Source organism: Mirounga angustirostris, unplaced genomic scaffold, assembly GCF_029215605.1.
Source record: "Mirounga angustirostris isolate CCGP_5_RB_7025 unplaced genomic scaffold, mMirAng1.0.hap1 SCAF_5, whole genome shotgun sequence".
NCBI classification, from domain to species: domain Eukaryota; kingdom Metazoa; phylum Chordata; class Mammalia; order Carnivora; family Phocidae; genus Mirounga; species Mirounga angustirostris.
Genome location: NW_026991713.1, coordinates 138,266,767 through 138,282,132, shown reverse-complemented (window position 1 = coordinate 138,282,132; position 15,366 = coordinate 138,266,767). Strand labels below are relative to the sequence as shown.

The window sequence follows — 15,366 nt, the reverse complement described above, 5'->3', positions numbered from 1 at the left end:
TTCCCTGTCCTTAACAAACACAAAAGACGGCCAGATATGGAGCAGCAGATCGTGTTGGCCAAAGCAGAGCCATTGGCAGGGAGCCTCGTCTCAGGCTGGCCCGTTTTCTGGGTCCGGGGCCCCATGCGCACTATCGATTGCCAACGCCAAGTGCAAGTGACCATCGCAGAGCAGGGTCCCTGAGCTCTCTTCAGGCAAGAAAGTGCTTGATCCGTTTCTCACTCAGTTGCCAAGCTCATTAGAAGTGTCCTGGAGTTAGCTGAGTTTACTCAATTTTTACTAGCTTTCCCCTTGGTTTTGATTAACTTTGGTGCTGTAATTGCTTACTTTGGAGTTGTCCTATGTTACACGGTACTTAGGCGGCTAGCGTTGTGTTGTGGGGAAGGATGAGGTCCAAGAAAGGGCACTTCACCATGGCCCTGCGGGGTTGGTACCCCTCCTCACCAGTCTTACTGAGCGGTGAATAGGCAGTGCGCCCAAAGTCACGCAGACGGTACTGAGTCCAGTCTTGACCAAGGGCCCCCCTGCCTCTCTGCACAGTGCAGCTGAGCCCGAGCCATGCTGAGGGTGCTTTTGGTGTCAGCGAGTCATTATCCTTACACCGGCCTAGTTTTTCTCATCACATGAGTACACAATTCTAGTAATAGGCAGAGAGTGTGTATGTGTGTGTGTGTAGCAGAGAAAGGGCACCAAGGAAAACAAACGTGTGCAGAGGCAGGAGGATGCTGGTGTTGGGGCAGCAGGTGATGCCTGGGGAAGGGTGGGGGCAGCCCACCAGCCAAAGCCCAGAAAGTCTCATCAAGTAAGATAAGAAAGGCTCACGGCCCTGCACAGGCGGGGCCGCTGCTGTGGGACTGGTGGGAAGACCCGCCGTCAGGCCCGCTCACGCCCCAGCCGCACTCCACCTGACGTGTCCCTCATGCACCCGCAGGGCCCCGGCAATGGCTGAACCCCAAACACGATCCCCGCTCCCTCTGTACCTAACTTGGTCAGTAAAAGCCTCTCAAAGATGGACACCGAGCACTCCAGGGGTGTTTTCCCAAGTGCAGATAAACCTCATCGTGGGAATGTTTATAAATCAGAAGAAGCATAACGAAGTCATTTCTGTGCAGCCTGTCACCTCTGGGAAGGCTGGGAGCCGTGACGCAAGGCAGGCCTGCTGCCTGGTCCCCTTCCCCGCATCCTCCGTGGAGCAGGACACATTTTGGAGGAAGAGGGCCGCGTATGCCATGGAGCAGGTGTTCAGTGGATATCCAGCAAGTGGATTAATTATCAGTTTTGTATTAATTAATTAGTGAATGACATGACGTATGAGAGAGATCAGCCCCTCTTTCGGGTCAAATACATTCGAAAATATGACCGGTGTTAGGTGCCGTGGGCAGTAACCCCTGCAGCTGTCACACGTGAGCCTCGCGGGTCAGTTGCTCTGTGCTTCTTTTTATTTTTTTATTTTTTTATTTTTTTAAAGATTTTATTTATTTATTTGACAGAGAGAGACACAGCGAGAGAGGGAACACAAGCAGGGGGAGTGGGAGAGGGAGAAGCAGGCTTCCCGCCGAGCAGGGAGCCCGATGTGGGACTCGATCCCAGGACCCTGGGATCATGACCTGAGCCGAAGGCAGACGCTTAACGACTGAGCCGCCCAGGCGCCCCTGCTCTGTGCTTCTGAAAGAGAAATACGCTTCAGCGGAGTAAGAGTATTTGTGTGTGCGTGAGTACACGCACACGCTCTTTATGTAGATATGCGTACATTTACTGTTATTCACATCTGCCTATCCAGCTACTTTGATATTCTTTTATTAAGATTTACAACCTTACTAGATGAATCTTTAAGATTTCAAGGTGGATTATTTTCTGCGATTTTGCAGCTTTCCTTTTATAAGGAAAGTTGTTTCGCAAAGCCAAACACGTTTGTATAGAATTAAAATTAGCTTCGTATTTTACTGATTGGTTTTCTACAACTTCTTTGTGCAGGTCCTGTGCGTACGATGTGCTCTCGTAACAAAAAGTCTTTATTTTGTGCGATCTGAGTTAGCCCTCTCTCCTCAGCTTTTACCGGACGCTTAACACATCTCTACAACAGCTCAGTAAAACATATCGTCATTATTTGTTTTCATTTCAAACCTTTCCCTGAGTTCAATTCTGAAATTTTAGCATGACTAAGAATCATTTGGGTACTTGTTGAAAACGCAGCCCAAGATATTCTCATTTGGCAAGTCTAGGCTAAGTGCCCAGTATTTGCATTCTAAGATGTGACACCCAGGCAGATGTTATGCCAGGAATACTGGACCACAATTTGGGGAACCCACTGACCAGCTCTGAGCAATTCTCAAGAGGGAGTTCTTTATCCTATTCACCTCTGTGTATTCCTAGCACCTGGCACATCACCTGAGTCAGAGTATGCTCATTAAATACTTGTAAAATGGGTGAATGGATGGATGGATGGTTGGATGGACAGACGGATGGATGGATAGATAGATGGATACATAGATGAATGGATGGATGCATAGATGGATGCATAGATGGATGGATGGATGGGTGGGTGGATGGACAGATGGATGGATGGATGCATAGATGGATGGATGCATGGATGGATGGACAGGATGGATGGATGGCTGGCTGGATGGATACGTGGAAACCAGTCACTTTGTAAGTAGGCTTGACAGTTTAAAAGCCATCAATTGAGCTATGAACAAACTTTGGCAATCATTTATGTCTTTTCTAAACCTTAAGGAACATTTTGATGCGTCTTAAATAAGAATAAATAAGTCCTTGCCTAAATAGGATATACTCTTTCACTTTTTTTTTTCTGATTTTAAAAGTCATCAAAGCAAAATTTGCACATCCTGATTATCTCATTGTTTTTGCAACTAGCTCATTGCTTTGTTTATTCTATTTAGTGCATACAAGTCAGAGATATGTTTGCATCACAAATAAACTGCCTTCCAAGTGCCTTAACACTGAATTTGGATTTGAATAGTACTAAATGGGTCTTCACATTTGGCTGTTGTGGTTAATATGACCATTCATAGCATGTTTCCATATATCTTCATGACAAATGTAAACATAATTAACTCTTATTCAAGAGTAATTTCGTTGTAAAATCTAGTGATTTCTGAACGTGTCCCCCATTTTAAGAAACTCCAATACGCAAACATTCAAATTTGTGTGGAATGCATATAAATTTAGCACCAATTCATTTCAAAATTATTCTTTGCTTTACCACAGGACTCAGGGCAGGAGGCTTTCCAACAGTGGGAGTCTATAAAACATTTTCAATGCTACTCACTTTGCAATAATCTGACATAGCCCGTATGGAATGCAGTAGCACCTCCTTTAAGGCAATTATCTCATTATTGTGTGATTCTTGTGTCTGTCTGTCATGCTCACTGTGACTTTCCTAGTGAATTTCATCATGTTTATCCTCAGTTCATCAGTGTCTTAAATACTTGGTGCCTAACTAATGCTCTAAGCATCTAAAGGACGTTTTTCAGATTCTCGCACATCTGAATACATTGTGGGAGCCCCCTCAATATTTATTAAATGAATACCCTTGCTGTAGGGAGGCAGATAATTCTAGATATGATGTAGGAGTCCTGCGTGGCCGAGGAAGGGAAATGAAGGGTTTGAAGGCTCCTTGGAAGTTCCTTCTTGTTATAAAATAAGAATGACTTTTGCAACTCCATTTAGGTTCAGCTCCTTGTGAGTTATGAGGTGTTCCTCACGGAAAAGACATTTCCTGTACCCTGCTCACCCTCCAAAGACCACAGAAATTCTCTGTAGAAAAAAATTACACCTTCTCAGCCCGCCGAGGGTTTCCTGTGTCAGGTGAAGTTTATTACTGTCCTTAGTGCGAGGAGGAATTACTCTCGGGGTGGTTCAGCTCATTACCTCCACTCTTCCTCTGCCGTTCTCAGTGGTCGTGGCCTTTGTGGTGGCTGTTGAGCCTCCGTCCGTCTGCTCCCGTCTCCCGCAGTGGAAACAGCACGTAGCCTGGTGGCGCGGATCCACTCGGGACACCAGAAACCAGCAGGCAGGAGGTCATGGAATGGGCGATTTTAGCATGAACTCAGAGAGATTTGTTGGTGAGCTTTATACGTAACCACGAGTCGACTTCTACAAAGTCAGTCAGTTATCAGTTGAGATAGATGAGGTAGGTCCATATCGCGCATGCATCCAAGCACCTCATGCAGGGGTGTTCGGATGTGTAGTTCTCTCCAAATCAAATTCCAGTACTTGACCCAATAGCCACATGTTGGGATCCAGACCCCACTGCAAACTAATGGCACAGCTACGTCAAGCATGGTGAAAGAGCAGCTAGATTTTGGCTCCCACGACAGGTGAGCTAGGGGCTGGCTTGATTTTCCAGGTATTTAAGCATGTGGTCCGTCTGGTTTCTTTGAACTGGTCAGTTTAGGTGATGCTGTCGAACTGTGTGCATGTTTGCAGTCCACCCCTCCCGCCTCCCCGTCCCTCTCCTTGCCTCCTCACCCCTATCGAGGGGTGCAGCGGGCAGTCAGAATGAGATCTGACACCGATTCTGTGGTCTGGGTTCCGATCGTCTATACAATTTTACCACATTGATTTCATCGTGTTTCATTCCCGTTTTGAGTGCCAGAAGAAGTTAGGGGTGCGTCATGAATCTCTCAAGGTAACTGGTCGGACCGTAGAGGGGGGAACCTATTCACAAGGCTGGGCACGCTGAGTCTGCTTCCAGGCAGCAGTCCCCTGCAGCCTGCTCTGGGTCTGGGGCTGGCGCTGGCCTTGTCTCGACCTTGAACGTTGCTGCAGAGTTGCACAGCCTCGTGTCCTGAAACACAGCACCTGTTTTAAATGAGACACCGCCATGGAAGCCAGAGTCCACATGGAGGAAGCCAGAGGAGGACCACAGTTTCCAAACCCCACAGGCATCTCCTGAAAACAGGATGGCCATTCACACGGGTGACTGTCACTCCAGCTGACGAGGATGCTGTCGAACCCCCGACCCAAGCGCGGTCTGCACATTTCAGCTCGTTCACCTGAGAGTCCGCCGGTCTTGGGCTGCCCCCTCACTGCTTCTGCTCCCCGATAACTGCACTGCAGAAAGACTTCATTTTTTAAAATCAATCTTTCCCCATTTCCAGATTCATTTTCAGATTCATGTTAAAGAAAATGTTCACTTTAACCTCCCTCCTAAACCCTGCTATAGGAAAAATATTGAAACAAGAAAATCAGGTCCAACTAGTGGTCTGAGATCTTGTGTAGAACGGTGTGGAGTTTTAACTTGCATGGATTTTCCACTTAGGACGGCCTCCCAGGACCATGGCTCCTCCAGGAGAGCCAGCCGCAGTCCAAGCCCCTAGGACGGCTCCCTGAGACCCCAGCCCCAGTGGACAGAGAGACAGAGGGGCAGGGAACCTCTGGCTGAAGGAAGACAGAGCCACCTTCCTCTCTTCTCTGCCAGCGAGTTGGTTCCAGGCTCTAAAAAGGGAGTGCTGGGCGGGTCCTCCGCTCCTTCACAGGAGCCTGGGCTATGGCGTCACCTGCTCGTTCATCCCGGTGCCCACTCCGTCCCAGCTCACGTGTGCATCGCAATCACCAGCAGCCTCTGCAGGGGCCCAGATTCTGGATTCGAAGCACTGTTTTCCTCTTGGGATCCCTCCGGTTCTCGGTTCCCTGGCTCCTAGCCATCCGGCTGTGGCCCTCCCTGGTGGCATAATCGTACACCCAGCCCACAGCGGCCTTCCTTCAGGGCCAACCCCGAGCCCCAGAGAACAAGGGGATCGAGTTGGGGTCTGCAGTATTGCAACAATGCATTCACAGTGGCGCGGATCTGCCTGCATCTCCTGCTGGCTGGACTCTCAGGAGAGCGGCATCCTCCCGGCGCCGGCCCTCCCAGCGGTTTCATGTGCGGGGTCCATCAGAGCCTTCCACTAATTCATTTAGCAGTTTGTAAAGATTCTCCACCAATCTCCGGCCTATATCTTTGCTGTTTTTCTATCCTGATGCCTTCAGCCTGTACCCATTTGCTTTGATTACAAAAGGGGTTAAAAGCAGACAGACAAAGCAAAAAATACTAGCCAGTGCAGGGCACAGTGGATTTGTGCCAAACTTTGGATAGTTTCCAAGTCAGTACTTCCATTAAGAAGGGGAGCTTCTCCAGCGCCGAAACATTGCACCGTTACCCTTGGTGGAGATTGTCCTGGTTCCGCGGAGATAGAGGCGTCCGTCTGTGACGGTGCCGACCTACTTGAGGTCACGTGCAGATGTCCCAACAATGGAACACAAGGTTTGGAAAGACCTGCTTTTGGTGTAGATGGTGAGAGTTTTGAAGCTATTTTTATGGCCTCACTTTGCCGTCTTGCATTCTGACATTTTCTTGGAGAGCGAGGGTCTCTATGGCCGAGGGGACAGGGAGCCCGTTGTGCATGTGACTGTGGGCCTCCAAGTGTTCTGTGGCCCAAACAGGTGAGAGCTACATCTGGCTCGAATCCAGTTAGCGTCAGTCAGAATCCCCTGGGTTCCCGTGGCTGAACGTCACTCCTTTGCCATCGGTTCATTTTTCCTGTGACGCTTTTCCCCTCTGGTCCTACGTGTCCCTTCCACCCGATGTGGCCACTGCGGACAGCAAAAAATGCCATTTGTCCAGGACGCAGGGCCTGGGGGCCGTCCCGCCAGGACCCCGTTCCCTGGGCTCTTTCCTCCTGCTCGCTTGCAAACATGGCGGTCTGGGTGTAGATAGAGTCAGCATCTGACCGGTCGCCAGGATGCGTGTGGTGTGGCCGCTCGTGTCAACGTGTCCACTTCGCAGGGAGGAGGCTAAGTTGTCCAGCCCCACAGATGGTGTCTGGGAGGACCGGGGCTGAGATTCAGATGTTGGAGCTCAGAGCTCCCCTCATCAGCACACTGCCTCCCCACGCATCAGGGGGCACGGCATCCGGGCACGTTCTAGACACGATTATTCCTGGTGTTTCCTCTCCACCCTCAACCCCCCGGGTTTGTCTGCTCCTGGGGGAGGCTGGGCACAGGTGTCGGCTCTGCCTGTGAGTCGCCGGCACTCGGGAAAGTCAGCCTCATCCGGCCCAGGTGAGGAAGCTGGTCGTGCTGGGCGCCTCAGCCTCCCTCTGGACGCCCCCTTCCCAGACCCCTGCCATTCTGGTCTTCGTCCACTGGCTCCTTGGTATCAGGGGGCTGGGAAGCGAGTTGCGAAAAGAGGGGTTTTGCCACATCAGTCCCCTGTCTCCTCCCATTTATTATTCTGACTTTTTGTTCTTTATTTTTTTATTTTTTGAAAGTCTCTCCATCTCAATAGCAAGACTCTTGGCTGTGTTCATGAAGGGAAGGGATCCCCAACCCAGGGAATCCCCAAAGCTCTCTGTTGGAATGTGGGAGGAAAACATTGAAATTTAAAAGGCTTGAGTGATTAAAAAAATGTTTTTACAGTTTTTGCAAACATAGGATTTCAGTTAGATGTGTTCTCAGCACAGGCCAGAATTTTGGTTTTGTTTTGTGGATCTTGGTCTGGAGAGAGAAAGATGGCATGTGCGTGGTCTGTGTGGTGTTCAAAGCAGGTGTATTTACGACCTCTCTGGATCCCAGTGACACAAAGTAGAAGCTGAAGATTAAAGATGCTTCCAGAATGGACAGAAATGATGCAGTTAGTTCAGGGCTGTTCTTGCTGCAAAGTCAGCCAGAGTCTCCTTGTAGGAGCCCCGTCTTGCAGGAGGAATCTGCACGCCCTGAAAGGGGCCCCAGGCCCCCTGTCTCGCCGCTGCGACCCTCAGCACCTGAGCCCCTGAGTACGTACGGTGTGCATGCTGCACATGCCTTGTATAAACGTGTATCCCGCGAGTACATACGGTGTGCATGCTGGACATTGCATATGCCTTGTACAAATGTATAAATATGTTGTTAAAGCCTTCAGCATCCTCACCAAGGAGAGAAGTTTAGCAGGTTTTTTTCCATCTGCAGTGACAGTGAGGTGACCTGTCAGTCAGTGCTGGGGAAACAAGGAAATGAAGGTTCGGTGGGGTTCTGGGCCGGCTGGTCGTGGCTAGCCTTCTTCCTCCTATAAAATGCTGCCTTTCTCTCCTCGTGGGCCACAGGAGGGTGCGTGTGGTCACAAAACCCAGACAAGCAGAGGTGTTGAGAGGCTGCTTGCATAATCATAGGCTTGGCCCAGGCAGAGTGGTCGCAGACCAGCAGAACAATTCCAGGGAGGCAGACAGGCTTCCGGAACCTTATGGGACAGCAGATCATCCTGGCATGCATGATGTCTACCTGCCCTGGTGGTGGCAGCGTCTGCCCAGGGCACTGATCCGACCCAGGAGAGTGGCCAGAGAGAGCCCGGGTTCGTTCTGGGGGGACGCCTGGGTGGTAGCCTCTGTGAGGCCTGCTCTCAGGAAGCACCACTGCTCTGGATCAAGCAGCAGGTGCTTTTCCTCCCGTTGCTCCCTCCCCTCTTCTCAAACAAAATACCTACAGAGCAGCCTTCCACAGCCTTACGGAGCAAGTGGCCACTTAACAATCTGGAAGACTCCCTTGGGGCCTCCTCTGGTTGTCACCCAGGGTGGCTGAGGGGGAGGGGCTGGCCCCAGGCGAGGCTCAGCCCGCCCTGCACCCCGAGACCAAGACCGGGATGCTCAATGAGGGAACCTCACACTGGCTCCGTCTGGGGCCCACGTCAAGCCTCTTAGAGTTGAGCATCAGTGACGCCCGGCGGTGAACGCGGAGGAATAAAGGAGTCCATGGCTGCCAGCGCACAGAGGTTCTCCATGGAACCGGGGCGCCAACAATAGCCCGGGGGTCCTGCCCCATGTCAGCACCGCATCCTCAGAAGACACGCTCACACAGGAATGAGATTGGACGCTGGCTCCTAGCGGGAGGGGATGGTGGTATCCTGGGGGGAGGGCAGGAGCCCAGCCCGGGGCACAGTGTCCACACCCACGCCACCGGCTCGTCAGGCTTCTCTGCACTCCGAGGGACGGGGCGGTGTGAGTAAGACGGCGGGTGGCCGCAGACAAGCCCTCCGCTTCTCAGTTGCAAGCAGGGCCACCGAGTTTTTAGCAAATAGGAACGTAGGCCATCCAGTCCATTCGAGTTTCGGGTGGACAGCACATACTTTGCTCATGTAAGTGTTGTTGCTGTATTTTTCCTGCCAACCCCTTGTAAGGAGCCTGCACATCCAAGCAAACCTCACATCTCTCTCCGAAGGCCTGGCCTCGTGCTGCAACACCGAGAGTAACTGGTGGCCACAGGGCGCTGCGCCCCTGCTGTAAACGACCGTCAGAACCGCCCCTCGCAGACGCGAAAACAGCTGCAGAGACATCAGGTAACCACGCGGGGAAAACACCTTTTGCTAAGTCTCTGAAATGTGACACTAAGGACGGGCATGTGTCTCCACCTTTGCCCAAACCGCAGGTGAGTGTCTTCTCTCTCGATGCAGAATTACGCACCTCCATGTGTGTTTGCATATCATGTGTGCATAGTGCATGTGTCTGGGAGAGAGAGACAGAGAGAGACGTAGAAATCACTGATTCGGCTCTGCGGGTCCAAGAAGTGGGTTCATCTTGACTGGTTGGCTCATCTGATTAAAGCCATTAACAAAAATCGGATATGATAATGTGTCCGCATTACGACTTCATAATTTCTTAGTGCTGGGACAGGGGACGGCCTCTGCATGTCCTCCTCAGCACCTGCCTCTCTGCTGTGGTTCTGAGGTCTCTCCACATCCTGACTAAAAGCCATCACCGTGTTCAACTGGAAGAAAACATCCTTGCTCCCCACTGTGGGGATGCTCAGTGATAAGGCGATAACCATATTTATCTGAGATGGTAAAGACCAAGGTTCTTTGTGTATGGACTTTGCATAAGCATGTTACATTTTTAATATTTGCATTCCCAAATAAACTCCTAGTACCCCAAATCAAGCACGCGGTCCTGGGCCTTCCCTGCAGCTTGGAGAGGGGAGGATGGGGTTGCTGCCGTGGGCCAACTCGGGTGCCTTTTCTCCGCTGTTTCAGAACAGTCCCCTCCCCCCACAGGGCATTTCTGCCGCAAAACAAAGTTGTTTCTTTGTTCTTGTTAATCTATGAAAAGGCATCCTGTGGAGAAGGCCCTGGCCTCAGGCCTCATCCTGTGGTCGTGGTCAGGGAAGGGGGCTTGTGTTTCAGCTGCTGATCCAGCTGGACGGCTGGGTGGCACCGAGTGAGTCTGTTCTTCCGTGGTGGTTACGGAGATGCGTGTTTTCTCTCAGAGCACGGCCCATGTTCACGCGGGCTGGGTCTGAGCAAGGGCTCAGGGAATCACATGTAGGATGCTTCTAGTCATTAACTGAGCAAATTGTGCTGGCCCCTTAGCGAAGGGGGAGATGGGGAGATGGGGACTGAGGGCAGAGTGACAAGAGGCTAAGTTGGTGGGTTGGCCCGGGCCATGGGTTAGAGTAAGTTGGCTTATTCTGACTTGAATGGTAGTCCACAGCATTCTGTTTAAAGTTCGTGATTGATAGATCGCCGGAGTCCATCTTTGTGACCCACCCCCCAAAGTTTGTATGGAACACTTAACCCCCAAGGTGGTGGTATCAGGTTTGGGGCCTCTGGGCGGGGTCATGAGGGTGGAGCCCCCATGAGGGGTTAGTGCCCCCAGGGAGCCCCGTCGACCCTTCCCCACATGAGGACACAGCGACAGCTGGGAAGAGTACTCACCAGACACAGGATCTACCAGCACCTTGATCTTGGATTTCCAGCCCCCAGAGCCGGGGGGAGTAATTTGTTGTTTATTAACCACCCCATCTACAGTATTCTGTTAAACAGCCTGAATGGACTCCCACAGAGATTAACTTTTGTAAGCATCCCAAGATGCTGAATCTCACCCAGATGTTTCCCCACAATTAGGTGGAATCCATCCTCTGCCCCAGCTCTCACTGACCACACCTCTCCAAGTCGGATGCACAGGTATCCACCTGTTCTTTATAACCCAACTGTACCCAGATTAGCACTGCCTTTGAGAACACCTGTCTGGATGATTTCGAGTGGAAGGAGAGCTCTGGTTCCCCGACACACAGCTTTTTGGGGACAGTGGTGATGAGGGAGGGCATCTAGGTAGAGCAGGGAGGGGACGAGGGAAGGGATGTGGGTGCGGATGCCTCTAGGCCCCCCACACCTTCTGGCAATGCCTATGAGGCTCAGGGGACGTCCCCATAGAACCCCAGGTCAGTGCTTGGCCACCCTCTTTGGCTTGCTATGTCTGTGGCCAGAGTCATGCTCTGAAGATGGGTCAGAGCCACCTTGGGTCTCTTGCACCAGCAGGTGCCTGGATGTGGTGAGGTCAGACCCTAGTCCCACTCCCCGAGGAGACAACAGGAGAACAGCCGAGGAACTGAAATCCCGTCAGACAGTGTGACTTGGAGTCTAGAACTGTCCTTCCTGCTTGTGGGAACCGCAGAACTCCAGGACTCTGCTCAGATGTCATTCAGGAACTGCCCCAGGCTGGACCCGTGGCCGACGGCAGAGTCAGACCTGGCTGTCCCTTCCTGTGTCCCCAGAGCTGTGCGGGGAGGACGCCTGGGCATCTGCTGCTGGTTTTGTGTGTTTTTCGGGGAAACCAGCGTGGACAGTGTTAAGCCATTTCAAAGCCAAGTGGATATAATTTCCATAACTATCTGTTTCTAATTTAAGCCTATTTAAAATTTGAGGGCCCCTCTCTTGCTAATTTATTATGGCAATATTAATTAACGGTTTTGCATTACGGCGGTTAGGACGCCACTCCTATTGAGTGAGAGAGATTAGCAGGAGTACGAGATCAGAAAAACCATCTGTAAAGTGGCCAGGGGCAGCTGGGGGTCACCTTGGGGTTTGGGAGAAGGATGGCGCGTTTGTGCAAACATGCTATTAGCATCCTACAGCACAGCTGTGGAGAAGGCAGCAACAGTCCCCCCGGCCTCATTCTGCAGCTAATTCTGGGGGCAGATTCCATGAAATGGGGCTGTGCACTCGAGCTCTGATCCAAACTCGCTGTTAAAGTTTCCTTTCCATTGTGTCATAAATTCCCATGGTTTCTCCTCTCCTCAGTGTAGTGACACATGCAGGAGCAGAGCTGGGCTGGTCACTTTCCCGCAAGGATCCCTGGAGGGCGCGGTCCCAGCAAAGGCCCCACATGAACAGGCGGAAGTTGCTCCCTCTCTTACTCTATGGCAAAGACAAATCTTTGAGACACATCAAAACAAAACAAAACAAAGGGGATCATTGAGTGTGAAAGAGAAGCTCACGTAATCAGTCACCGTGCTTGTTTTCACCCCAGGGGCTGTTTCCTGAGACCATGCTGACATTACCCACTCTCCTTGTAAGGCCTGCTCCTGTCCACCATGGGAGGCGATGGGAGAGATGCCCTTCTGATGGGATCTAGTGCTTTTATGAATTCAACTCTTTTCATGCTAGGGGTGGGAAGTGAAGGCCGAAGAGAGAGAGAGATTTTGTGATTTTATCTTTTTTTATGATAATGCTTCCAGGGAATGAGCATTGAGAAATCATCCTTGACTTCTGATGGGGTTGGGTCCCGATAAACCTATTGTAAATGGAAAATATCCTTAAGTCAAAAATGCATTTAATACCCCTAACCTTGACCGTCCCAGTGTAGGCTCGCCGACCTGAAACGTGCTCAGAACACTTACATCAGCCCGCGGTTGGGACAAATCCTCTCCCACGAAGCCTACTTGATAACCCGGTGTTGACAGTCTCACGCAGTGTATCGAATACGGCGCTCACCGTGAAGAGCAGACAGTGGGTATGGGTGTGGGACTGTTGTCCGTGGATCCGCTGTTACTTCCGTGATCACGGGGCTGACAGGGAGCCGCTCATGAGGCAAGATCATCCCACTGGCCACTAGCCCGGGACAAGGCCCAAACTCAAAACTCAGAGAATGGCTTCTACTGAATGCGTATCACTTTTGCACCATCGTAAACCTTAGACATTGTCGAGTTGAACTACCTTAAGTTGGGGACCATCTGTAGATCCTGACATGGCCTTGTTATCACGAGTATCTTGTAAGCTAGAGGAGTCCTGCCCTGAGAAGGTGTACCAAGTGGAGCCTAGGAAAATGGGCCAGCTACCTCCTGGTCTGTGTCGATGATTCTTATCAACTGATATTTGCAGATGCACAGCCTGCACACTTGTGAGTGTTACAGACCCCCTCTCAGGTCTGTACCTGATAATAAAGTCTTGGTCTCAGCCTTCTGGATAAGAGACCCAAAGCCAGATCTCGGGAAAGTGAAGGAACAAAACTAGCCCAGTTCTGAGAAACACCCCCGATAAAGGAATTGGTGAAAATCAGATCCTAGAGAAATCAATACCTACGATTTTAATTGTCACTGAGCATATTGTTCTTTAGAACTTCCTCCTTCAAACTAGAAGTGGAAGCAAGTGCGTGCAATTTGCCTTCCCTGGTGGGGAGTGACACTCAGCCTGGAGGAGTTGATGTCCCGCACCCCCAGCAAAGTTGATACTTGGGTGACCAGCACAGCATAGGGGCCACTCCGGACAGGCTCCCCGCAGGTCTTCAGCTGCAGGTGCTGGGGAGGTTGCGCTCACCCAGACTAGTCTTCAGGACAGAGTGAGCGTCCGGTGCGCCCTGCCAGGCCTGCATGGTCCTGCTCTCCAGGCTGAACGGTGCAGGTGAGCTGACCACCCATGTGGAAGTCAGAACTGCGGGGGTCCCGCTCCATGCCCCAGCACCCCACCAAAGTGGGGCCCACAGCGGTGTTAAATACGCACCCCACATGGCTCTGTGTGCCGTCACGTCTGAATCTTTCCTTCAGTGTGTATCACTTACAGAGGGAGCTTCCAGCCGAGAACACTCTGGGTTTGTTCACGGCAGGTGGAGCCTTTGGTGAAAGCCTTAGAGACGCTGCTTCTGTGGCCCACCACACTCTTGGTTTGTCACCCACTCGCTAAGGCCACCCTGCGTGGGGCGGACCCGGAGTCAGGGCCGGGAACGCTGGAATGCTCAGTCCGGCGGCAAGCAGGACTGCCGTCCTCCTCAGTGGGCCCCGGCCTTTTCTGGGCGCCTGGCCACTCTCCCGGTGCAGGTGCTAACAGCACAGTGAGGGGACCCCAGGACCATGGGGCGGGGGGCGTTGGGCAGAGCAGGAAAGCACAGCAGGACTTACAGGGTTTCTTGGGATCTGTCTTTGAATTAAAGATCAGCCCCCAGATCCAGACCACGTCCAAGACAGGGATTCACATTCAGTCAAGCCCCTGGTGGCGCCAGGTCCTGGGTCCCCTGGCCCGCTTAACCCCACCGAGCCTGGGGTGCAGGGGCGAGGCGAGCAGGCAATGAGCCTCCAGGATGGCAGTGCCTTGGGTGTGTTGGATGGCCCCAGCCCTCACGCTGATCCCCGCCCTCCATCATCCAGTTGGGGTGGTTGGCGGACTGTCAGAGACAAATCATTCAGCGGCCGTGGCTCTGAGTGGTGTCCTACGCCCTGGGGTCGAACGGCTGTTACAGAGCTGTGGTGCTGCCTGGTCCCTCCGTCCCAGGGCTCAGGGTTGACAGCATGAAAGGGAAAAGCGTCATGGCCAGAGCTCCCTGACACCCTCCAACCTTCATCGGGGCGGGGAGAAAGGCCCGGCTGGTGGCGGCCTGCTGCGGGCTGGGGCGAGGGGCCTCTTCGGGGAAGGCTCACCCTGCCATGGGGAGCACAGTGGCTTCCTCGGGCGCCGTTGGCAGGTTTAAGCCACAGATACCCGAGACACAGGGGCGGGAAGGAACAAAGGCGGACGTGAAACAGAACAGGGGTGTGGGAGGAGAGAGTGGGGCTATGGCCTCCCCTTCGGAGGTGCCCGGGGACGGGCTTGGGTGCCGAGCTGCTTGGCAAACGGCTAGATGGTGGGTCCCTTGAGGGCGGGTTGAAAGGCAAAGCAGGCGGCGATGCGGTCTAGATGCCTCCAACCCGCTCTGTAAAATGCTCAACAAACGTCCCAAACGAAAGGAAGGAATAGGGGGCAGAGGCCGCAGAGAAACGGGGATTCCTGTTCAGTGGTCTCCCCCTCTCCCCGACCCCCCAGTGGGGGCAGATCCCTGCCGGCTTTGCGCCCGCCATGCTGAGGAGCGAATGAAGGAAGGAAGGAAGAAGTGAACGAGTGAGTGAAGGAAGGAACGAGTGAATGCCTGCCCGGGTCGCGGCTCCGCTCCGGGCTCTGTCCTGCTGTCTTTGCTCGGATGGCTATGCGGCGCTGGTGCTCTGCGGGGACGCACAGCCACGCGGGGCTCACTCTGACCCGCCCGTGACACACTTCTGTCCTCGGTCGATGCCGAAGCGCACAAGGACGCCGGATCCGACCTGGAAGCGGTGCCCACAGATCGTTCTCAGAACGGCGAGACAAAGGGTGATGTG

General features: G+C 52.5%; 1 protein-coding gene across 1 annotated transcript in view; it reads right to left on the bottom strand.

Moving 5' to 3' along the window:
* Nucleotides 1-15,366, bottom strand: part of ADARB2 (adenosine deaminase RNA specific B2 (inactive)) — a 126,545-nt gene that overhangs the window by 98,397 nt on the left and 12,782 nt on the right. The gene's annotated exons all lie outside the window — the stretch shown is intronic.